At 48.0% G+C, this 21,709-nt stretch overlaps 1 protein-coding gene across 1 annotated transcript in view; it reads left to right on the forward strand.

Moving 5' to 3' along the window:
- Positions 1-10,713: 10,713 nt before the first annotated feature.
- Positions 10,714-21,709, forward strand: part of LOC144175162 (uncharacterized) — a 56,187-nt gene continuing 45,191 nt past the window's right edge. The window contains exon 1 of the mRNA XM_077704260.1: positions 10,714-11,067. The gene's annotated coding sequence lies outside the window, so the exon portion shown is untranslated. The remainder of the gene's footprint in view (positions 11,068-21,709) is intronic.

Below are 21,709 nucleotides of genomic sequence, written 5' to 3' on the forward strand. Positions count from 1 at the left end.
CTTCCCGAACATTCCTTCTAGACAGGCTTAACAAATTTTGCCCCGCACGGGGCACCTTGAGAAATCTTGGGGACGGTACTGGCGATACCGCGGACCCCGAGCCCCCCAACATAAGCTGTGACCTACCGTGGTGATGTGTTTTTAAGGTGAAGGGTAGAAACCTCTAACGGTGGCCGTCGGAGCCTTGGTCAAGCTCCGGCCGATGGGCTCCCTGCCTGTCTACCAGGCAGGGAGCTCCGGGACCTCTTTGACTACCAGGGTAAGGTCAAAGAAGAAAGTACCCCCGTCTCCCTGCTTTTTCCTATGCTATATGGATAATTCAAAACCCCCCCAAAAACGTGATCGGCCCCCGAAAAGGGGCCGCACTGAAGTCTCCTTTCCTCCTTTGACAGAGTTGACATTTCCAAAACCTGACAATTTTTCCCGCTTTCTAATAATGGAATCTCTTCACAAGTCAAAGCCCGCCACTGCACAGTCTGTTTTTCTCATCTCCAAGTTTCTTGAGGGCATTGTAGGGAAATCCTACAAAGCCAAGAAACTCAGAACAGGGGAAATCCTGATCGAAATTAACAACAGGCAGCAATCTATCAACCTCCTCAAACAAACCCGCATGGTAGATACAGACATAAAGATCACACCCCACCGCACGCTGAACAGTTCCCAGGGCGTCATCTCCGATCCTGACCTGATGAACGAAACAGAGACAGATCTGCTCGATGGCCTTCGAGATCAGGGCGTGACGGCAGTGCGAAGGATAATCATGCGTCGAAATGACACCGAAATTCGTACAACACACTTGATCTTGACATTTGACTGCTCAACGCTCCCCGAGTCGGTCAATGCAGGCTTCATACGATGTCCAGTCCGACCGTACATACCAAAACCGCGCCGCTGCTTCAAATGCCAGCGGTTCGGGCACTGTACCAACTCTTGCCGCGGCAAAACGACCTGTGCCAAATGCGCCGCACAGGACCACCCAACAGATAACTGCAACTCCACCACCTTCACTTGTGTTAACTGCGGGGGATCGCACGCGGCGTATTCCCGCAAATGTGAGAAATTCCAACAAGAAAAGAAAATAATCAATGTCAAAGTAACAGAGAACATCACCTTCCCAGAGGCGCGGAAGAAGTTCGCCTCTTTGCTCTTCCGCATTCAATGATTGGCTTTAGGCCCGGATTATCCACCCAAGACGTCCTGCTACAATTATCTCGAGACATAATAACACCTACTACCAAGCGCGACACAGCAGCAATATTGGCTCTAGACCTCACAAAAGCCTTCGATTGGTTCTCGCACGCTGCCATCATGCGCGGCTTAGAATCGATTGCCCCTGGAGAACGCGCTTACAATTACGTGCGTGCGTTCCTCACGGCGCGCACGGCATTTCTTCAAGTAGGAGATCTTAAACCAAAAATTATCACTCTTCCTTCCATTGGTACCCCGCAAGGGGCAGTATTATCACCCCTCCTTTTTAATCTGGCTATTCTTAATATTCCCAAACGCCTAGAAGTAATACCCCACCTTCACTACAGTCTGTATGCGGACGATATAACGCTATGGGTAACAGGCGGTAGTGACGCACTAATTGAGGACACCTTGCAGCAAGGGGCCGAAGCGGTTGCCGAAGAGGCTCTGTTGGCAGGCCTTGCGTGTTCACCCGCCAAATCCGAACTGCTCCTTCTACCATCTAAATTCGGATCGCGAAGCCACCCAAACATCGCAGTTTCCATAGATGGCCACCTGATCCCAGAGGTGCCTGCCCTTAAAGTGCTAGGGCTGGTACTACAGCGCAACCGAGGCAACACGCAATATATCTCAAGATTAAGTTCCCATGTAAATCAAACAATTGGACTCCTTAAACAAATTTCCAGTCGAAATCATGGACTCAAAGAACAGGACAGGCTACGACTCGTACAGACATTTGTCATCAGCCGGATTACTTATTCCCTCCCCTACCTCCGAGTCACCAATGCGGATTTGGCCGAAGTTGATACTCTAATTAGGAAGGCATACAGGGCAGCACTACGAATTCCCCAGAATGCACCCACTGCCAGACTTGAACGCCTAGGGATCCACAATACGGCTCAGGAGCTCATTGAAGCCCACCACATCAACCAACTCCGCCGACTTTCAACTACCTCCACTGGTGAGCACATTCTAAAACGTTTGGGTATCCGCGCACCAGAGATCTCCGACCCGAAGGTCCCCATTCCAAGAACCATCCATGCCTGTATCCGGGTTCGTCCCCTCCCACGGAACATGCAACCCGAGCACCACAGGGCTCGCAGGGAGGAGCGAGCGCGGGCACTAGCGAAGAAATTGCCAATCCGCCCAGACATCATGTATGTTGACGCGGCAGAATACCGCCATCACGATGGCTATGCCCTCGCCGCCATCAACAGCCCGGATAGCCCCCCGGTTACCTCTCTTACCGTGCGTACCACTTCCCCAGCGGTGGCGGAGGAGGCTGCAGTAGCACTTGCGATAACAACCCGGCATACTCCAACAGTTATAATCACAGATTCGAAAACGGCCATTCAAAACTTCGCCCGTGGGTCAATTTCCTTCGTGGCACCCAAAATCCTCTTCAAAAATCCCCCGACCTCTACGGTCGAACTCATATGGACCCCGGCGCACACTGGTCCGGGAGGGAACGAGGCGGCCCACAATGTGGCACGAGGGCTTACTATCCGTGCCGGGGCTAGCATCACCCCCTACCATGGTGCCCGATCCGCGAGGGACCGACTAATTACCTATCACGACATCGTCGTGCATTATCGCCTCGCCCGCCGCCATTATCCCCCCGCTCATCCAGGGCTCACCAACTATCAGGAACGCCTCTGGCGACTCCTGCAAACTAATACCCTCTTTTGCCGGGCAGTACTCCATCGAATGTACCCCGACCAGTATCCCTCGCCGAATTGCCTCCTTTGTGGCGCCCCCGCAACACTTGTCCACTCTATGTGGGCATGCCCCCAATACCCCTTCCCGTATGTAAATAGTGATGAGCAGTGGGAGCGTGCGCTGGGCAGCTCGGACCTGGACTTGCAAACACACCTGGTCACAAGAGCTGCCACCGTCGCCGCCAGGCTTCAACCGGTGGCCACCACGTACCGCTGACCACAGGACTCAATAAAAGTGTTTCTCTCTCTCTCTCTCTCTCCCCCTGGGGAGGTACGGCGACGCGGCTCGCCGGGGGGCGGAGCGGCGTCTGGTGTCCACAGGGACCCAGTTCAGCGAGTCTGACCTGGTCCCTCCTCGCCCCCCCCCCCCCCCCCCCGGGGTGCCTCAGGCAGCCCAATCCGTTGCCACGCCGCTTGCTGAGGCAGCAGCGGTTGTGGTGACAACCTCTTCTGTGGGGACCGGTGCCGCTCCCGCCTCTGCCTCCCCGTCCTCCAGTGCGTTGGAGGTTGCCGACCGGATGGACACCGGGGGCCCCGCATCGGGTCCCGCCGCCACCGCCCCTCCCGTGCCACCTCTGGTGCCCCGGACGCCCTCGGCGGTGGCGGCTCAAACGAAGGGCTCCCGAAAGGGGGCCAAGTCCGGGGGGCCTGGTCCGCCGGGCACCCTTCTGGCATCCGACGAGGAGATGGATGTCACGCCGTTCCTGCCTGCTACGCAGCGCAAGGAGCGGCCTCCGATGTCCAAGCCGACAGAAAAGCCTAAAAATCCTAGAATAACAGCCCCGAAAGACGACACATGAACAAACACACACACACACACTCCAGTTATTCTTAAACTTAAATAATGGGAACAGAAAACATCATCCAATGGAACTGCAGAGGCCTCTTTAAAAATCTTGACGATGTGTATGAGATGCTGCATGCCAGTCAGCCAAGTATCATGTGTCTCGTGTCTCCAGGAAACCCACCTCAACTCTAAACAAACAAATTTCTTAAATAGGTACATGGTCTTCAGAAAGGACAGGGTTGGCTGCACACACTCTTCAGGAGGTGTGGCAATTGTCGCCCGGAAATCCTTAGCCTGCCACCCTGTCACTCTGAATACTGTCCTTGAGGCTGTAGCAATCCGTACGATAATATATAATAGGTTAATAACGGTATGCTCCATTTACATCTCTCCTGATTTTGCACTTCTGAGCTCTGACTTCGAGGCGCTGGTCGACCAGCTGCCCGAACCATACATCATAACAGGCCACCTTAATGCGCACAACTCTCTTTGGGGCTCCTCTAGAACGGATGCCCAAGGTCGCCTGATAGAGAAGTTTCTTACATCCTCCGGAGCATGCCTTTTCAACAAAAAACAGCCTACATACCATAACTTCGGACACAATACATACTCACATCTTGACTTGGCTATTGGTTCCGCAGTTCTCTTTCCATGTCTTGAGTGGGGTGTGGGCATGGACCCATATGGTAGTGACCATTTCCCCACTTCATTAACGTATATAGTTATAGGCCCGAGCAGTCCATCTTCCCATAAAAGGTTTAATGAATCAAAAGCAAACTGGAGCACATTCACACAAACATCTCAACTACACCACACATCCATAAAACACCTACACGTGGAGGAAGCCGCCCAACTCGTCACGGCGCACATCCTCGACGCCGCCGAAAAGTCCATTCGCCAGGCCTCCAGTGGGTCCCGCAGCCCAAGGAGGCCCTGGTGGAGCGAGGACTGCCGGCGGGCGCGAGAGGCCCAGAACAAGGCGTGGGGTGTCCTTCGCCGGTACCCCACGTCAGATAACCTCATTTTTTTTAAACGGGCAAAGGCTCTTGGGAAGCGAGTGCGTCGTGAGGCGAAAAGAGAGAGTTGGCGCACCTTCCTCACTTCCATCAACTCATACACTGACACACACAAAGTCTGGACACGAATACGAAAACTAAAAGGACAACAGACACACAGCCTGCCCCTGGTAAGTACAACAGGGGACACACTGGAAGACCAGGCTAACACACTTGCACAACACTTCGAACACGTGTCCAGTTCAGCACACTACACAAACACTCATAAAACACAAAACATCTGTAGAAAAGAAGTCCCTGCGGGATAACAACAAGTCGCACACTTCTTACAATTCTCCTTTTTCAATTCATGAGCTGAACCTTGCTCTGAGCACATGTAAGCCTTCAGCTCCAGGTGCAGACAAAATCACATACACCATGATACAACACCTACACCCAGACACTCTTAAAACACTCCTACATCTATACAACAACATATGGCTTTCGGGGCACATTCCTCGCTCTTGGAGAGAGGCCATAGTAGTGGCTTTCTTGAAGGAAGGAAAGGACCCTTCCTCTCCCGCTAGCTATCGGCCCATCGCCCTCACAAGCTGCCTGTGGAAGCTCCTCGAGAAGATGATAAATAGGAGACTCGTGTACTTTCTTGAGTACAATGGTCTTCTCGAGAGCTGCCAGGCAGGCTTCAGGGCGGGGCGGTCCACCAACGATCAACTCGTTGCGCTCGAGTCCTATATAAAGGACGCCTTCATTCACAAACAGTTTTGCACAAAAGTGTTTTTTACCTTGAGAAGGCCTATGACACCGCTTGGCATTACGGGATCCTCAGTGACCTAAAGTCTTTCGGTGTTTCGGGCCATATGCTCAACACCCTCGCTAGTTATTTGTCCGAAAGAACGTTTCGCGTGAGAGTAGGTGGCGCACTCTCAAGAGTTCATTTGCAAGAAAACGGCGTTCCGCAAGGTGGAGTGCTAAGCTGCACTCTGTTCATAGCTAAGATGAACTCCCTTGGGAAGGCATTGCCATTTACAATTTCTTATTCAATGTATGTAGACGACATCCAGGTATCTTTTAAATCATGTATTATGTCCATCTGTGAGCGTCAAGTCAAGCTCGGTGTCAAAAAACTTGCCAGCTGGGCAGACAAGAACGGTTTTAAACTTAACCCAGGAAAAAGCACCTGTGTTGTCTTCTCCAGGAGGCGTGGGATCCATCCGAACCCAGACATTACCCTTAATGGCGTATCGATTCCTGTGAAGAACGAACACAGGTTTTTAGGTGTGGTGTTGGATGAAAGGCTTACGTTCATCCCTCACATTAAACAATTGAAACATAAATGTCTAAAGGCTCTCAACATTCTTAAAATCTTGTCCCACCAGTCGTATGGAACGGATAAGCAACTCCTGTTACGTATTTTCACAAGCCTAGTGGGGTCTAGAGTGGACTATGGGAGTGTTGTGTATGGGTCAGCCACTAAAACAGCACTTAAAATGCTCGACCCAGTGCTTCACTTGGGGCTTCGCCTCTCTTGTGGCGCATTCCGTACGAGCCCTGTACAGAGTCTTTACGCAGAGTGTGACAAATGGTGCTTATCACACCAGTGAACCTATGTTGACTTGTTATATGCCTCTAAAATTTCATCAATGGACAACCATCCTTTTAAACCGGTTTTTAATGATACATCCACATCAAAGCTCTTTTTAAATCGCCCATCCATTCCTGTTCCCTTCTCGCCCAGAGTAAGGGACGAGGTCACTATTCATGAGGTCTCCTTTGTAGACACATTCAAGTCATCTATCACTGATCTTGTAGCACCATGGCATCTTCGTCCTGTTGCATGTGACTAGTCTTTCTTAAAATACAATAAGAACAGGACACCAAAAAGTGGGATTTTGCAGCATTTCATGTATGTGCAGGATAAATACAAGGCTGCAGAGTTTTCAGCGATGCATCGAAAACGTTCACTGCAGTGTCTTGTGCGGCGCATGGGCCGAATTTTGAAGCATGTAGAACAATGAATGTAAAGACAAGTATTTTTACGGGAGAAGCATATGGCATTTTTCTTGTTGTAAGTCATATAGTTGAACATCATATTCCTAAATCCATCATCTATACAGATTCGCTGAGTGTCGTCCGTACATTGTCATCCGGAGAGTCCTCGAAAAACCATGTAGTTAACCTTGTCGTGAAATCATATTCTTCAAACCTTGAGGTGACAGTGTGTTGGGTGCCAGGCCACTCTGGCATCGGCGGAAATAAACTGGCGGATGAAATGGCCGCCAATGCTGCACTCCGAAACACAGTAGACATAACAACACTACCTTACACAGACCTCAAGCCACACATAAGACAACACCTGCGCAGAACATGGCAAACACACTGGGACGAACAAACAGACAACAAACTACGTGTAATAAAGCCACACTTGGGACGGTACACAGCTGACTCACACAAAAGACACACGGAAGTCGTCTTGGGTAGGCTACGGATAGGGCACACCCATGCGACGCACTCGTATCTGCTGACGGGATCTTCTAGACCCCAGTGCAGCAGGTGCGGAGAGGCCCTATCCGTAATGCACATACTAATCACATGCAAGGAACTTCACACAACACGACACAAACACTTCAGAGAACTCTACAGACAACATATTCCCCTACATCCATCGTTTTTTCTAGGTGACGATGCCATTGTTTCTGTGAAACGTGTGTTTGAGTATTTGTTAGACGTCAAATTTTTAAACCTCATTTCCTATCACGCATCATGAAATCTGGCCCTATACACCAGCCATGCTCATTGTCGTTTTGTAATTTCACTTTTGTTTTTGCTGACTTTACTTAGTTTTTAAGGTTTCACCCCTCATATATGACTATTTTTTTGGCGCTCTTTGCCCCAGTTGGCCTTGCGCCATAAACATCCAACCATCATCATCTTCATTAACAAATTTTGGCGAGGTAGTGTCTCCCTGCCTTACCGCGTTGCTGATCGGTAACTTTTAACGTTGAATATGGGGGAATACACGGCGGGACAAACTCTTTTTGTCGCTGGTACGGGCGGTGTTATGCTCATAAATTTGTTTATTTCTGACTTTGCCTCTCGGAATTTTTACTGAAGGGATATTACTCACTCCTTCCGTCACAAAGTGGTGCAGCGTCGCTTATCAGGTCACGTGGCGATCCTTTCTTGTGAATTTCATGACTGACGTTTGTACGGATATAAAAAGAAGTAGTGTATGCGACAGTAGTCCTGCGAATGCGGTTTTTTATTGAGTGTACGTCACCCTGAAAAGCCTAATAGTAAATATAATAAATATCTTCTTCCCTACCACGGTCCACGGTATATCAATCAGTGTTTAACAAAGGAGAGCCGTTTGATGTTTTAGACTTCAGCATGTCAAACGCATGTGTGTAGCCACGGCCACAAAAACGTTTTCATTTAAAATGCGTTTTTCAACGCTTCCCGTGCAGCTATGGCAAAAAGGAAATGTTTTCTATGTACCTTCGGACAGCTGAAATGGGACATGCCAGGGACTTGAAATAACCCAGCATTGTTTTATTGATTGCTTGGATGTTGTTTCGGGAAAAAGTGCTGCAGCGTACTTTAAAAACCATGCACTTCTGGTATAACGGCGAAGAAAGTTGCGTTCAAATCTTTTGTGCGATTTATTTCTTGTTTGGCCAATCTCATACTGCTAGCATGTGTTACTTTGGAGGTATGCACTAATTTTCTAGAATAACTGCATCAACTTTCGTGTATGCCCTCCGTAGGACTAATGTTTGATTTTGGGGTCTACGACGTGAATCGGTACCTGCTGCTTACCTTACAGTGAGTATTTTTGGAGCGCGTGACAGCTCATGGTGTTAAACATCAAAATGCGACGTTATACTTAACGTCCTGCTGCTAACAGCCTTACGGTCTGCAGAACAACGTCCCTCTCCTCGTACTTGGAGTGGTGGGGAAGGGTTGTCGACGTTCACATCAGAACATGACTTTAGGGAAATACACGTCGCGGCGTCTAATGCCAGCGTCGCCTCCTTCTACTGCTGTACATCAAGTTTTAGCGCAGGAGGCGTAATGGAGCTGTCGCGAAGCTTCGCAAGGAAGCGTTCTCATTTTTTTCAGTTCACCCACGATCATCATTATCGCCAGAGAAAGTTGGCTTTGCTGCAGTATGTTTTCGCGTACAGGCATCATCAGTGAAAGCGTAAAAGCTACATTTTAAAAATATTTCCACTTAAACCTCGCTACTGTTCGATTTCTGACGGCAGCAGGTGACTTCAGCGATCCTTACGGTCTCTTTTCTTTACTTGGCCTTAAATTGCTGTTGCGAGCTACAATGATACGCCGTCATGCTGAGCATGGGCTATCAATAAAACGACTATTTCAAAACTAGACTGCCGAAGTGCACACTATGTATGAACATTTAAATGATACCTGTGACTTGGTTCAGTGTTCCTATTGCTGCTTGTCGATGCTGGACGTTTGTAATTATGTAGTGTGACGTTATAATGTTTGTTGTAGATTCGGTTTTGTGGTCATTTGTTTTTTCTTTGCTGCCTCTCGCGTTTAATAAGCGACTGTAGTTCGCCTGCGTCGTGCTGGGATCTTCTGAATGTCGTTTGCTGCAATATAGTAGGCCATCGGACTGCTACTGTCCAGACTCGGCTTCAAATCACATCGGACCACGCGTGTGTTTTGTATTTACTCTCTATAGCGGTGGCCATTTCCTTTACGGAACAACTACAACTGCGTTTTTCTGTGAAATGGGGAAATTAAGGCTTTCGCTCTTTTAAATACCGGGTAGAGTATACTCTACACCAACGAAAACGATATTTGGCACTTGCAGGAAGGGCTGATAAGAACGAATATGGCACTATACATTCTCGTCACGCAGTGCAGGAGCTCCTTACCATTAGAAATCGTTCGCAAAAAAAGAAATCGCGAAGAGATTCTTTTGCTAAGAAGGCTTAGAACATGGTAATTGTGTTTATTACGACTTGGGCTATGTTCAGACTACCGACAGAGACGGCATATCGTAATCTCCGGACATAAAAAGCCGCGTGTCACGGGGCTCGGATGGCTGAGGCGTGAAATGACGTCATTCTTTAAAATTATTACGACCGTTGTGGCAGCAGTTTGAACCCGGCCTTAGTCGCAATGTATGCAACTATTTGTAAGGGTGAAAGGATGGTCATTAGAGTGGCGTATATCAAAAATAATTATAGGTTGTATGCCTTTACACGGGGCTTTAATGCCGGAAGTCAAGAGCCGTTACGAAGTGCGGTTACTGAAATTTGGATAACACACGATTTTTGATACACCGCAAGCGATTTGTTTTGGATTCATTGATGTTCTGAAACGTCAATAGATTCCAACGACCAGCACATTAGTGACATGTAAGGTTCCTGTTTAATGCTTCTGGTTGAATATTTTATCCATAGCATCAACAATCACAGTCTTTGTTTTGTCTCTGATGTAAACCTTTTATGGCTGTTTTTCCAACTCAAGCTAGAAGTTACTCTTGCTGAAAATATTTTAATCGTGGGCCCTGGTTATTGCATTATTGCATATTTTTGTACACGAATTCTAAGTGTTTGTATGGCAGTAACCCTGGCGCATTTTGGCATGTTAAGGCGCAGTTTCCAGGAATAGAAGGAGGCGGCAGCTCATAATAAGTACCCGCTGAAGAAGCTGTTTAAGTTCATCCGTATGCGGATCTTTATTGTGCTCACAATCGTGCCCCTCCTTCGTAAGTGTCCGATGGTAAGTATGCGGATCTTTATTGTGCTCACAATCGTGCCCCTCCTTCGTAACTGTCCGATGATAAGTAAACGCTGAGTTGTCTATTAACGCCCGCGTGTAGACATTTCTTCCTGCTTTCGGGCAATCCTACGGCATATGTCCAGTGATAAGGGACAGCAAAGATAAGTCAATAGATGGCCCGCTCAGAAAACTGAGGAACATCCGCGTTCTGGAACCGCACGAAACCAGACCTTTACATTTATCGTTGCCTGCTCCCCAGAAAGGCAATAGTTCAGTGGGTACAAATTTAGAAAGTGGTATCACTATCAGAAAAACGCGTCCCTTAATCTGCGGTGACTTTAATGCATATTTGCGTTTCATGCATATGGCACGTGTCCGCTGCCTGAGAGCCCCACCCATTCCGATCCACCCATTTTCTACAGTAGCCCTCAAGCGTGGAGTCAGTGAAGTAGCTGTTGCGGAAGAATTTCGTATAAAAGTAAGCGCCCCACAGAGCCCTTCTCAGATTCCCGGACAGTTGACCGTTGTAGTTGTAGGATCCGCTGTAGTTGGCTACTACACGGGTCACCCTCTGTGATCTACGAGGCCCCGGCACCAAGTAAGTATGCCTTTTCTTGCTTCGACTGACCGCCCCCCATCAGGCCTACCGTAATCAGCCGGTAGGTACTTGAGTGAAACACAAATTATAGCCCGTCTTCAAACATCTTCTGCTCGCACTTCAGAATAGCTGAAGCGGACAGGGAGCGTTCCACAAATCTTTAATAAATCATGTTCGTTTATTTTGAACCGGTTTTATTCATTATACGCTTTTAGAAAATTCCATGGTGTAGCGCGAGACGCTGGAAAACAAGTGTCCCGGTGCTTTAGTACCGTTACCACGTGAGAATACGACGGCATGAGACGCGGAAAGCCCAAGCCCGGATGGGGCATCGCTTCTAAAATGGGCAGAAGATGGGAAGACTTCCTGCGAGCTGCTCAGCATACTGAAGGTTCAAGGCCCCTTTTTGTTCATGTGGTGGATCATACAAACTTTATAGGGCATAGCGAAAGTCGCATAGCACCTGACAAAAGCAAGAATCGAACCCTCGGACATGGGGTTGTCGTTTTGGTAGAGCTTGAGCAGCGCCTTCTACTGACATAACCTCACGATCAAAACCTACGTCGGTAGGATTTCATAGATTTTGGAACTCGTACACTCACTTGCGCGGACACTCACACGTCAGTTTAGTGCGCTCAAATAACTTCCCCCACAAGAGAAAAATAAACAATATAAAAGTAATCCAAACGGAGGAATGGCAGCATTACCCAAAGCGCAGAGAGTACGCTGAAGACTCAAAAGCCACTCCCATCGGCGAATCCCTCGTGCGCGACGTCGGCACGTTGCTGAAATACTGGTGGCCATGCATCCTAGTTGTCATGTACGGGAGAATCTTTCCGGAGCATCGAGGTATTCCGCCTATAATAATGTTTGAGATTATGTAATAAGAGTCTAATAATGTTTGGGCTTCTATTTGATAATTTCGCGAGATGGATTCAGAGATGATGGGTACAATTTCCCCTTCTTCCGTTTTTATGTGTGGGGCAAGTCTTGCAGTCAAGATTGCCACGATAGTCTACTGCGGCGATTTCTGACTCACTACTTTCTCAGTTTCTGGCGTTGGTGTATACTTTGTTTGCATGGTTTTGGTATATAAATTGAAGGAATTTGATCCTGGCTTCTTACCGGTCCTTGTGTAGGTGTGGGTCTCAATATTCAGGTTGGGAAAGGTTTAAATGGGGAGTCGTTGGATCGGCGACATGTCTACATTGGCGTCAAGCTTATTCTCCGCGAAAGAGAGGCGGTGCCTATCATGAATGCAGTTGACCGTTCAGACTATTTTAACAGCCGCTTCTTTTGCCCTAGGATTGTGGCGTCTCTGATGTCTTCAAAGGTGTTATAAAGACCCAAGTTGAGGACTTTTTCGGCGACCATGAAAATGAGGGCATGCTTGGTGTACTGTAGGCTGTACGATATCCGGCTCATGTTCAGTCCCTGCATGAGTCTTATCGCTTCCTCTTTTACTCGCGCTCTTCCTCTGGTTAGGCATTTTACAAAAGAGCCCAATTCATTAAAGAAGTTATGTGTATTGGCGATTGCACAATGGTTCAGCCCCTTCTCAGCAGGGCCACGCCGAGGAGCCTTGTATGAGCGCTATCGGGGATCACACCCTTAAATATTTTGGGTGTTTTTTTATCTTGGCCGTTTCATGTAATCCCTCGTTAGACCCCACATACACTGTGGTTGTGACTGAACTGAGGAAAATTCGAAAAGTAAATTAAAAGTTAGTTTATTGAAGCGCTATAAACTGGGTTTCATTTTTTACTTGGATACATTTTAGTTTGTTTCTGCTCATAATCTAGAACTGCATTGGTTTTTAGTACAGTGGCGATAATCTTTTGCCTTTGCTCTTTAGTGAGGTGACACAATGTTAGTACCGGCATTAGCTGCACAGAGAGAGCCGCTTTAGTGTGATGGCTTCAGTTGCAGGTACGGCTGGCGACGGCCTGCCGAGCATTCTTCTACCGAGCGAGCGGAAAACGAACTTCACTGCGGAGGTGGGAAGCCTGGTGTATTGACGTATCTTTCTTTCGTCTCGGCCGTACTGTTATTGCCCTTCTTTCTACATATCAGTTGGTGTTGAGCGCATTCTTGATAAAGATGAGTCTTCACATCTGCCTGCCTCAGCCGGCAGTGATGATGATCCGGTTGCCAGTGATGATGTATTTCAACCGACGCTTGATGAGCACGGCTGTTAGCGGATATCTCGGAGGCACAGAAAAATCGAAGAACGATCCTGATGACGCTATCGCGTTGAAACTAGCGGGAAAACTGCCGTGTGCCTACACGCCTCCTGGAAGATTCACATGGGTGCACCACAAGTTTCCGCGAAAGTGTTCTACCTATTCTGCTTATAAAATACTACATATAGCTTATTAACGATGCTTGGTATTACACGAGAAAAGTTGCGGCGAGCTTCTGCTCGGTCGTTTTGTTTTTTCGACGCACTGGACTGCAAAATCTTTTCAGTGCAAAGGACAAGAATAAAGGAAGAGCTGCCCCAAACCATAGATTATCTTAAATATGGATGCAACGCGAGCTAGAATGTAGGTCAAGTGCATTACCGCCACCGCCTAAGAGTACTGCCGGCACCAGAGGATTCCTCCAGCAGAGATAGGCGAAGATGTCATACGAGTCAGGCTCGCTGCCTTCGAGAGTCATCGTGCGCCGCAAAAAGCATATATATTTGAAGACTGATGAAGGCGACTAAGATTACGAAAGCTTTTCTTTCAGTCGCAAGTGCGCGGCACTGAAGACGCGACACACCAAAGCTCTTGACTGGCTGCTAGCTCGCAGGACAAAAAAGTCTGAGCCCTTCCACCTCTGGTGGGATTTACTATGTTGGGATTTCGCTATAGTAGGAATTGGCCATGTTGAATTTGGCTATTATAAGTTTATTATTGTACGTATAAAGAGACACCTGCTCAAAGGTCCCGTTGTCATAATTTATTTCGTGACCATTGTAGTGCTTGCCTTATGATCACTGTGGTAGACGGCAAGTGGTTGCACTTTCACTGCGTCAACGTTCTTCCCGAAGGTTAGGTCAATGCACGACAGATGGCGAGTGGTGGGTACAGTGGCATCGGTGAAACACTTGAGCCCAAAGCGCTCCAACATGAAGGTAACTATCCACGCCCCCACGGGTCTGCTGACATCGACATTGAAATCTCCCACTATGACGATGGAGGTATTGTCGGTAGGCTTAATATCCCCGAAGACATCCACCATATCACTTTCTTCACCGTAGAGGGAGAGATGTACACATTCGCGATTACCGTGCCGTTGTTCAACCTCACGGCACAGGCATCGGCACACACGTACACGACTGCTCCACCTATGGCAGGTAACGGGTAAACTTCCACGCCACCGACGAACCCGTTGATGGTGGCAAACCGAGGCACCGTACCTTTAAAGAGGGACAAGTTCCGCACACCGGCCCTTGCTCGACGTCTTCGGAGGAGATGCACTGCCGCAACACACCCGCGGCCACTTACTTCACGCTGTTCCGCATCACGCACGCCGGCGATCACTGACACGTCTCCGGCGAACCACGAACGGTCGCAAACAGCACATGCGGTGGCGAAAGGATTCTCGATTAATTCTCTCCGCAACCTCGAGGTCGCACCAGTTGGGGAAGCGTTCCGATGGTTTGGTGGCGCGGTGATATGCGTCACGCTTGCCTTTGGCTTCCCGTGCCCGATAATCATCGGTGACATTGGCTCGACATCTCCGTTGGTTTTGACAATGTCGCTCGCGTCGGTGCCCGACGTGGGCGATATCTTCGTCGGGGGGAGCTTGGTCGGTACTTGATGTTCTTGTTGGACTGGGAGCAGCAGCAACGACGCTTTCACGTTGGCGGCGTACTCATTCTCGCTTCTGGGCGCGTCGACGCTCCTGATACTCCCGCTGCTCCTGTTCGGAACGTACTACATGGGTACGACCCATGTGAAGTCGGGAGTCCAACTGACATGGACAGTGGCGTGATCTTCACGTCACAGACAAAAAAAAACACAGGAATCGTGGGTAGACACAATTACGTTTTATTATAGCGCAGGTATGGTAATCACGGCGGATGCTCTAGTGCGCCGTAAGGGTGACCGACAAAGATTATGTATTGACAGCAGACGCGAACGCCCGTGCACGCGCCCTTACTCTTTCACCCTATCTCCCTCTCCACACTCCCTCCCTCCCCCCCCCCCCCTTGGAAAACCGTATTACTCAGCGCAGTTTTGCGATTCCGGGGGTTTCAGTGGGAACAACAAGGTGGTGGTACGCTCTTTAGCGATTCTTGTCTACATCGCTCTGTGACCGGAGATGATCTGCTGGATCCTAGCCATGTAAGATGCCAGTCAAAAGTTAAGTAATCGACAGCAAGATCTATGAACGAAATTAGAAGTTTCCAAGGCCCTGTCTTATATTTGGAGGGTTGCAAAAGGCATGAGGAACAACGGCCACTAACTGCACTCTAAACTTTTTTGCCTACCATATACTCCCTAGAGGTTCTTTTTCGCCTGTCCTCTAGTGATCCTCCTTGTAGGAGTTTTTTTACTACATGGAACAGGGAGGTTTTGTTTACCTCCTCAAAACAGGGCGTTTTTAGGTGATAGAAAGGAGGTATTTAGGGAGTGTTAAGAAATGTCCGGGAGAATTTAAGGAGTTCAAAATGGAGTATTCTTAACTTTTAAAGGGCGTTTTTAAGTGATGTTTATGGAATTTTTAGGCGGTTGAATAGGAGCCTATTATGGCTCCCTTGGGAGTACTTATGTTATTTTAGGGGCGTTTTTAGGAGGTTCAAGGGAAGCATTTACTTCTTTTGCATGGAGTTTTACCAAAGCTTGGGGAGTTTTGTAGGCCTTCCGAAAGGAGTTTTTCGAGGCCACAAGGGAGAATTTCTAGTTCCCTGCGGGAGTACTGATTTCACACGGTTTTTCTCGATTTCAGGTTTATTTCAAACGAACTTTCGCAGACAAGTTTACATGGTACATGGTGTACACAAGGAGGTTCCGAAATAAAAACTTAGGGCGACCTCCTATAAGAAAGCACAAATGGTACATTGCTAAATAACACGCCAGTTAGGAATGGAAGAGAGCAATACGATGCTAGTTGAATAAACCGTAGAAACAATATTTCTAGAAGAACTGGAAATACGCGAAAAATAAAGTTAGGCACAAACACAACCGCATGGTAAGTGAAATCATTATATAATACTAGCGGATCGAGAACGCGTCGGTACTTATTAGAACTTATCAGTACGCATCAGTACTCAGTACACAAAGTGAAAAAAATGATTCCAGTGGTTTACAACAACAAAAAAAAGTTTTCAGTTGGTGGTGAAATGAGCGAGAGCAGTGTGCTAGTTGAACAAATTGTAGAAACAATGTTAATGCAAGAACTGGAAATACACGAAAAACAGATCAGCATAAACACAACCGCATGGTAAGTGAAATCATTATATAATACTAGAGGATCTAGAACGCGTCAGTACTTATCAGAACTTATCAGTACGCATCAGTACTCAGTACACAAAGTGAAGAAAAAAATGGTTGCAGTGGTTTACAACAACAAAACAATTTTTCAATTGGTGGTGAAATGAGCGAGAGCTGTGCAGAGATTTGATACTGAAAGGTAACGAGCACTTTGTAGGTGGTAAAGGCACAAGAGATAAATGATGCAGGAGACAGACAGCAGGGAGATGGCTATGGATAAACGAGTAATATAAAGAACAAAAAATATGCTGCACGAAATACCAGTGCGTTTTGATAAAGACACAAATGCGCCAAGAAAAGTGACCGAGTCTGACGGGTTAATTGCAATGATATAGAACAGAATGGGTGCTATCGCGACAGCTCCTTTAGAGTGAGAACAAAAAGCCATGAAATTCATGTTTTTCGGATAATTTTTAGTTGATTCATTTCGCACCTGTTGCCAACATTATTTAGATAATTGTTTCCACTTAAATAATTTGTTAAAATTATTGCTTCACTAAAAGATAGCTGTATTATCAGCATACAGAACGGCCCATCTAATATCCTATTTTCAGAAAAAAAAAAAAAAAAGTCAGAAACATAATACGGAATTCTTTTTGACTACTATCCAATGATTACAGGATTGAAAACAAATAAAATATTAGTGAGCGATTTTGATGCGATAAAAGTTAATTAGTTCTAAATCCTTCACACGTGGTTTGGTGCTGGCAAGGTCCAAAATGGCATGTTCCACAAACGTTAGAGCTCTGTGTGCCTTCTTGGGATATTGAATGTTCAAAACCCAGAACGATGCAAACAGACTACACAGTCCTCCCAGTAAAGATGATGCAGTCAAGACACGCTGGCCATCGATGTGGAGGCCAACTTCCGCGTTTACGGAATGCAGGCAGGGAGTCAAAGGAACATCTGCCTGAAAAAGCAAAAAAGAAAAAAAAATGTCCCACACGTAAAATTCTTACTCATTTCAATACTCATTCTTACCGACCAGAGCGGTAAGAATGAGTCAAAGCCTTGAACGAAAACAACACAAAGACTTATATTTGGACAGGCAAAACACGGTACAAGCACGAGGACAGGAACGTAAGAGGTAACTTAGAATGAATACAAATGCCAGCAACAGTTCAAATACAAAACGTACAATCAGGAGCGTTGACAAATAGATATTACAAAGTAGAGCAGTTAACTAAAAAGAACACGAACAGTTCGATGCATATGAGAGACAGAGTCCCACAATATTCACCTACCAGGCCAGACGATGCACCGCTGTCGGAGGCGATTCGGCTACCTGTGAACGACGCCCAAACGTAGCTAACTTGCTTCGGCGCGAGTCTCTTTTTTATAACTGCGCACTTCGCGGAGATAAAGGGCACAACCCGCAACGCGCCCGCCGCCGACGAGCGCACCACTTGCCTTTCTCCCTTCTAGAATCATCGACACGCCTTAGCACTGGCAAAGCTACGATCGCCCCCTCGACAGAACTGAGCTTCGGTGAAAGCTCAGCAGCGGAGTTTTTATTTTGGTATTTTCTTGCCGGCGAGTGGTCGCGTTACCGCCACTTCGTTCGACAAATTCCAGCGTTTTCTAGGGGCAAATAGAACTTAACTGAATGAATCGGACGACTTAACAAGAATTAGGCCATGTACAATAAAAAATGAAAAAATATACGGTACTTTTAGACGTCGTACGCTCGAGTTTGTGGCAACGTACCCCTGTGCGGCTCTGTCCTGAAGTTCGGAGAAATGCAGGCGGGTTGCGTTCCTTTTCTCGTCTTGCATTACGCTTTCTTTTAAATCTGAGTGCCCTCTTTCTTGACCTTTCTACGTTCCTTCCCGCTTCCGTCTGACTGCGCTGATTTTCGCCATCATGAAGTAACCGTCACGTTGCTTTGAAACGACGCCGCGCGCGACAAGCGATTTTATCTCGAATGCCCTGTTACAAACCGGCTTACAAAAGAATGCGAATGCATACCCCAAAGCCCACAAACAAGTAAAATAAAACGAGTGAGCGCTTTTTTCTTTGTCCGTGCGTGTACGTGCTGTGTGCGGCACGGGTATTTCGCAGTTAACCCTATCCAAACGTTTGACAAACGCATTGACTGATGACAGACCACTTACCAGCGAGCTGTCCACAGCTGTCGCCGTATCCAAATGCTGTTAGCGGCCGTTCGTCGTGTGACAGGGGCACATAAAAATTTTTCCACCAAATGGCACTACTAGTCCTTCTCAAATAAGAAAAAAATGATGGCCCAAGGCGAGGCGCTTGAAGCTCCGGCCGCACCAAGTCACCGGCCGCGCTGCGTTGATGGCACGGAGACGGAGGTTGTTTACATCCGGGCAGTAAGTCGTGCCGCCAGGGCAAGTTGAGTCGCTGCAGTCGGGTGCGTTGGCGCGCTGGCACGAGAATTTAAATAGTCTATATATGCGCAAGCAAGCGAAACAGATGAACATTGCAATTGTTTGCAACGGCGAGAACTGTCTCTTCGTTAGCAGCAGAGTTTGACAACACCTATCGCCAAAATAAACCGATTGAAACAACACGGCCGCGCTGTCTGCCTGTGATCGCGCTGGTTGAAGCATCTATACTCCTTGCCATCACGTATGAAGCCATTACACATGTGTCCCTGAACTGTGCCGTTCGTCTTCGGAAGTAATAACACGTCCCTTTTCTTCTTAGCTGCATTCTTACTCATTTAGGGCTAGCCATTATACCCTCCATTTTAAATGTTGAAAAATCGTCAAGTTGTGACTCCTTTTCACTGATAGTCTCAGTTGGTTGAGATGAAGATACCACAGAAAAATTGTCATCAGAAGATGTCCGTGATATCTCGACAGCAAACACCTTCAACATCTATAACTAAAAGACGGTTCCACAGAGCCAAACACTCGAAGTCATCATTGCCCTTGTATCGTCTTTAGAAGTAAAGTTGGTGAGCGTTTTACTGTGCTTTTCATGATAGTACCCAGAATTCCTTATAGTAACTGACACAGGTTGAAGGTTATATACACGAATTTGAGTACGTTGATGTACGGGAACTACTTATGTGCAGGGCAGGAGGGCCAACGGCAAGTTATGAAGTTGCAACAGCGGGTACCTCCAGGAGATGTCTTGGTACCTCCGTTGTTAATTCTATAGCCGATTCACTTTGAGGGAACTTCCTTCTGGGTGAAGGGTTTTAAAGTCTCACCCTGACCGACGAAGTGACGCCGACACGCAAGCAACAGAAATGACCGATTTATTCCGGGACAACAGAAAAAAAACTGCATGTGCAGAAATAGCCTGAAACACTTAACGGTCATAGGAGTAATGCGACACTGAATATCGCACTGCACCGATTATGCAGAAAATGATACGGCGCTTCCCTCGACACTCACAACGATGCCCAAGACCTTGTACCGAGCCACACTAGGCTTCCCAATTCCCACATGTGCTGGTTAGTGCAAACTGGGCGAGAGTCGTGGTTGCGGTTGTCTTCCCCTTGCTGCCCCCATCCTGGCCATCCGCTGCTACCGGGGTGCTCCGTCTGTTCCGTCTAGCCTCCCAGGCTGCACTAGTTTAATGGCCGACTTGGTGTTTGTGCGCATGTTTCAGGCTTGAGAGAGACAGAGATAGAGAGAGAGAGAGACAGACAGACAGAGAGAGAGAGAGACAGACAGACAGACAGAGAGAGAGAGAGAGAACAATCTTCATTTGTATCTGGGATTGCGAAGGGGGTAACGGAGGTCCATGAGGTCCCTGCGACGTCCAGTGCCCACGACGTCACCAATAGTTGTCCAGAGATGTCTGGGCTCCCCAGGGCCTGTTCGCAGAGGGTAGAGAACGGGAGAGGGGGGCATGGGGAAACTGGACACTCACAGAGGGAGTGGTAGTGGTTGTGCAGAGCCTCATATGCTGAGCAATTAGGGGATGCGAAAATGTGGGGGTGTGTGGACCATCTGGGTGCGATGGGGAACGTGTGTGTTTGCCGAATCCACCACCAAATCTGAGCTGCAGCGGGGGTGGTCGAGCGATGGGGACGAGCCAGAGTTTGGCGGAGGAGGCGGTGGTGCAGAGTGATGGCCTTGCAAGTTCAAAGTGCTTCAGAAGCCACCGGTTTTTGGACCCCGTGGGTAGCCGTAAAAGAAGCGGGAGCCCGGAGAGTCAAAGCTCGAGCATGTTCACGTACCGCCTAAATAGCTCCTATGGTAGTGTCGGCCGGAGTTCCTACCAGCGCGCCGGGTCAGAGGGGGGATCGGTAAGTAGAATTTTGAGAGCGGTGGCGGGAGTGAATGCACCACTAATGGATTCTGAATTGCCTGCTGAAAGTCAGAGATGATATGAAGAGGGTAGGGGTCTGGGTGAGAGCAAAGGCTATGGCTGCTTCCCCCGCCGAAGGGGGATATACGGTGCGTATCGTGACAGAGCTTAAGGGGGAGTCGCTGATGTCGTCAACAACAGCGAGAGCAATCGCTTCGCCCGCAGGGTAGGCGGCTGCGCCTACGTAGCGCGTGCGGTTGGAAGAAGTGTAGTATGTCGCATGATACTAAGGGCAGGCCAAGCGGTGGTGGTGGTGTAACGAGGTGAAGGCCAAATTTGGATGAGGTGTCAGATGGGTGGAAGGATAGGCAGGGGGAGTTAGGGGTGTGTTGGTGGGTTGATGTAGAGGTGAAAGAGGATGTGCCGTTCCGGGCTTGACGCGCACAGTAAGTGCACAAAGCCCACTTGTGTAGTGCGTGCTTGATGCGCACTACATACGTGGCCGTTGTGCGCTGACTGTTCCTCGCTCACTCACGCACGGGTCGCAAAACACGTCGGGGGCTGACATCCCCATCTGTGTTCGACGCGCACTCACTGCAATGTCAACACAACGCGCGGGGGACAGCCAATGTCGTGGTGCATCCCTGCAACATGAGGCATGATCTCCCGAATGCCGTCAAGATTATACCTTAAGCGGATTCCATCTGCGTTTCAGTAGAATAGATTTAAGGTAACTTAATATGCGCAAGGCGCGCGCTACATTAGCTACATACCACGCGACGTTAAGTATCTTTAATATTTCTTACGTCGGTGGTCATCGCGTAACTATAGTTACGCAGACACCCTCGTATCTTTGGAAACACGAGTTTGGATTAGGTTGCTGCAGGGGCTTGCCAAAGATCAACAAGATAAACTAGTTTTTT

This window comes from Haemaphysalis longicornis, unplaced genomic scaffold (assembly GCF_048455015.1).
Source record: "Haemaphysalis longicornis isolate Haplotype H1 unplaced genomic scaffold, Haemaphysalis longicornis Haplotype H1 scaffold_3, whole genome shotgun sequence".
In the NCBI taxonomy this organism is placed as follows: domain Eukaryota; kingdom Metazoa; phylum Arthropoda; class Arachnida; order Ixodida; family Ixodidae; genus Haemaphysalis; species Haemaphysalis longicornis.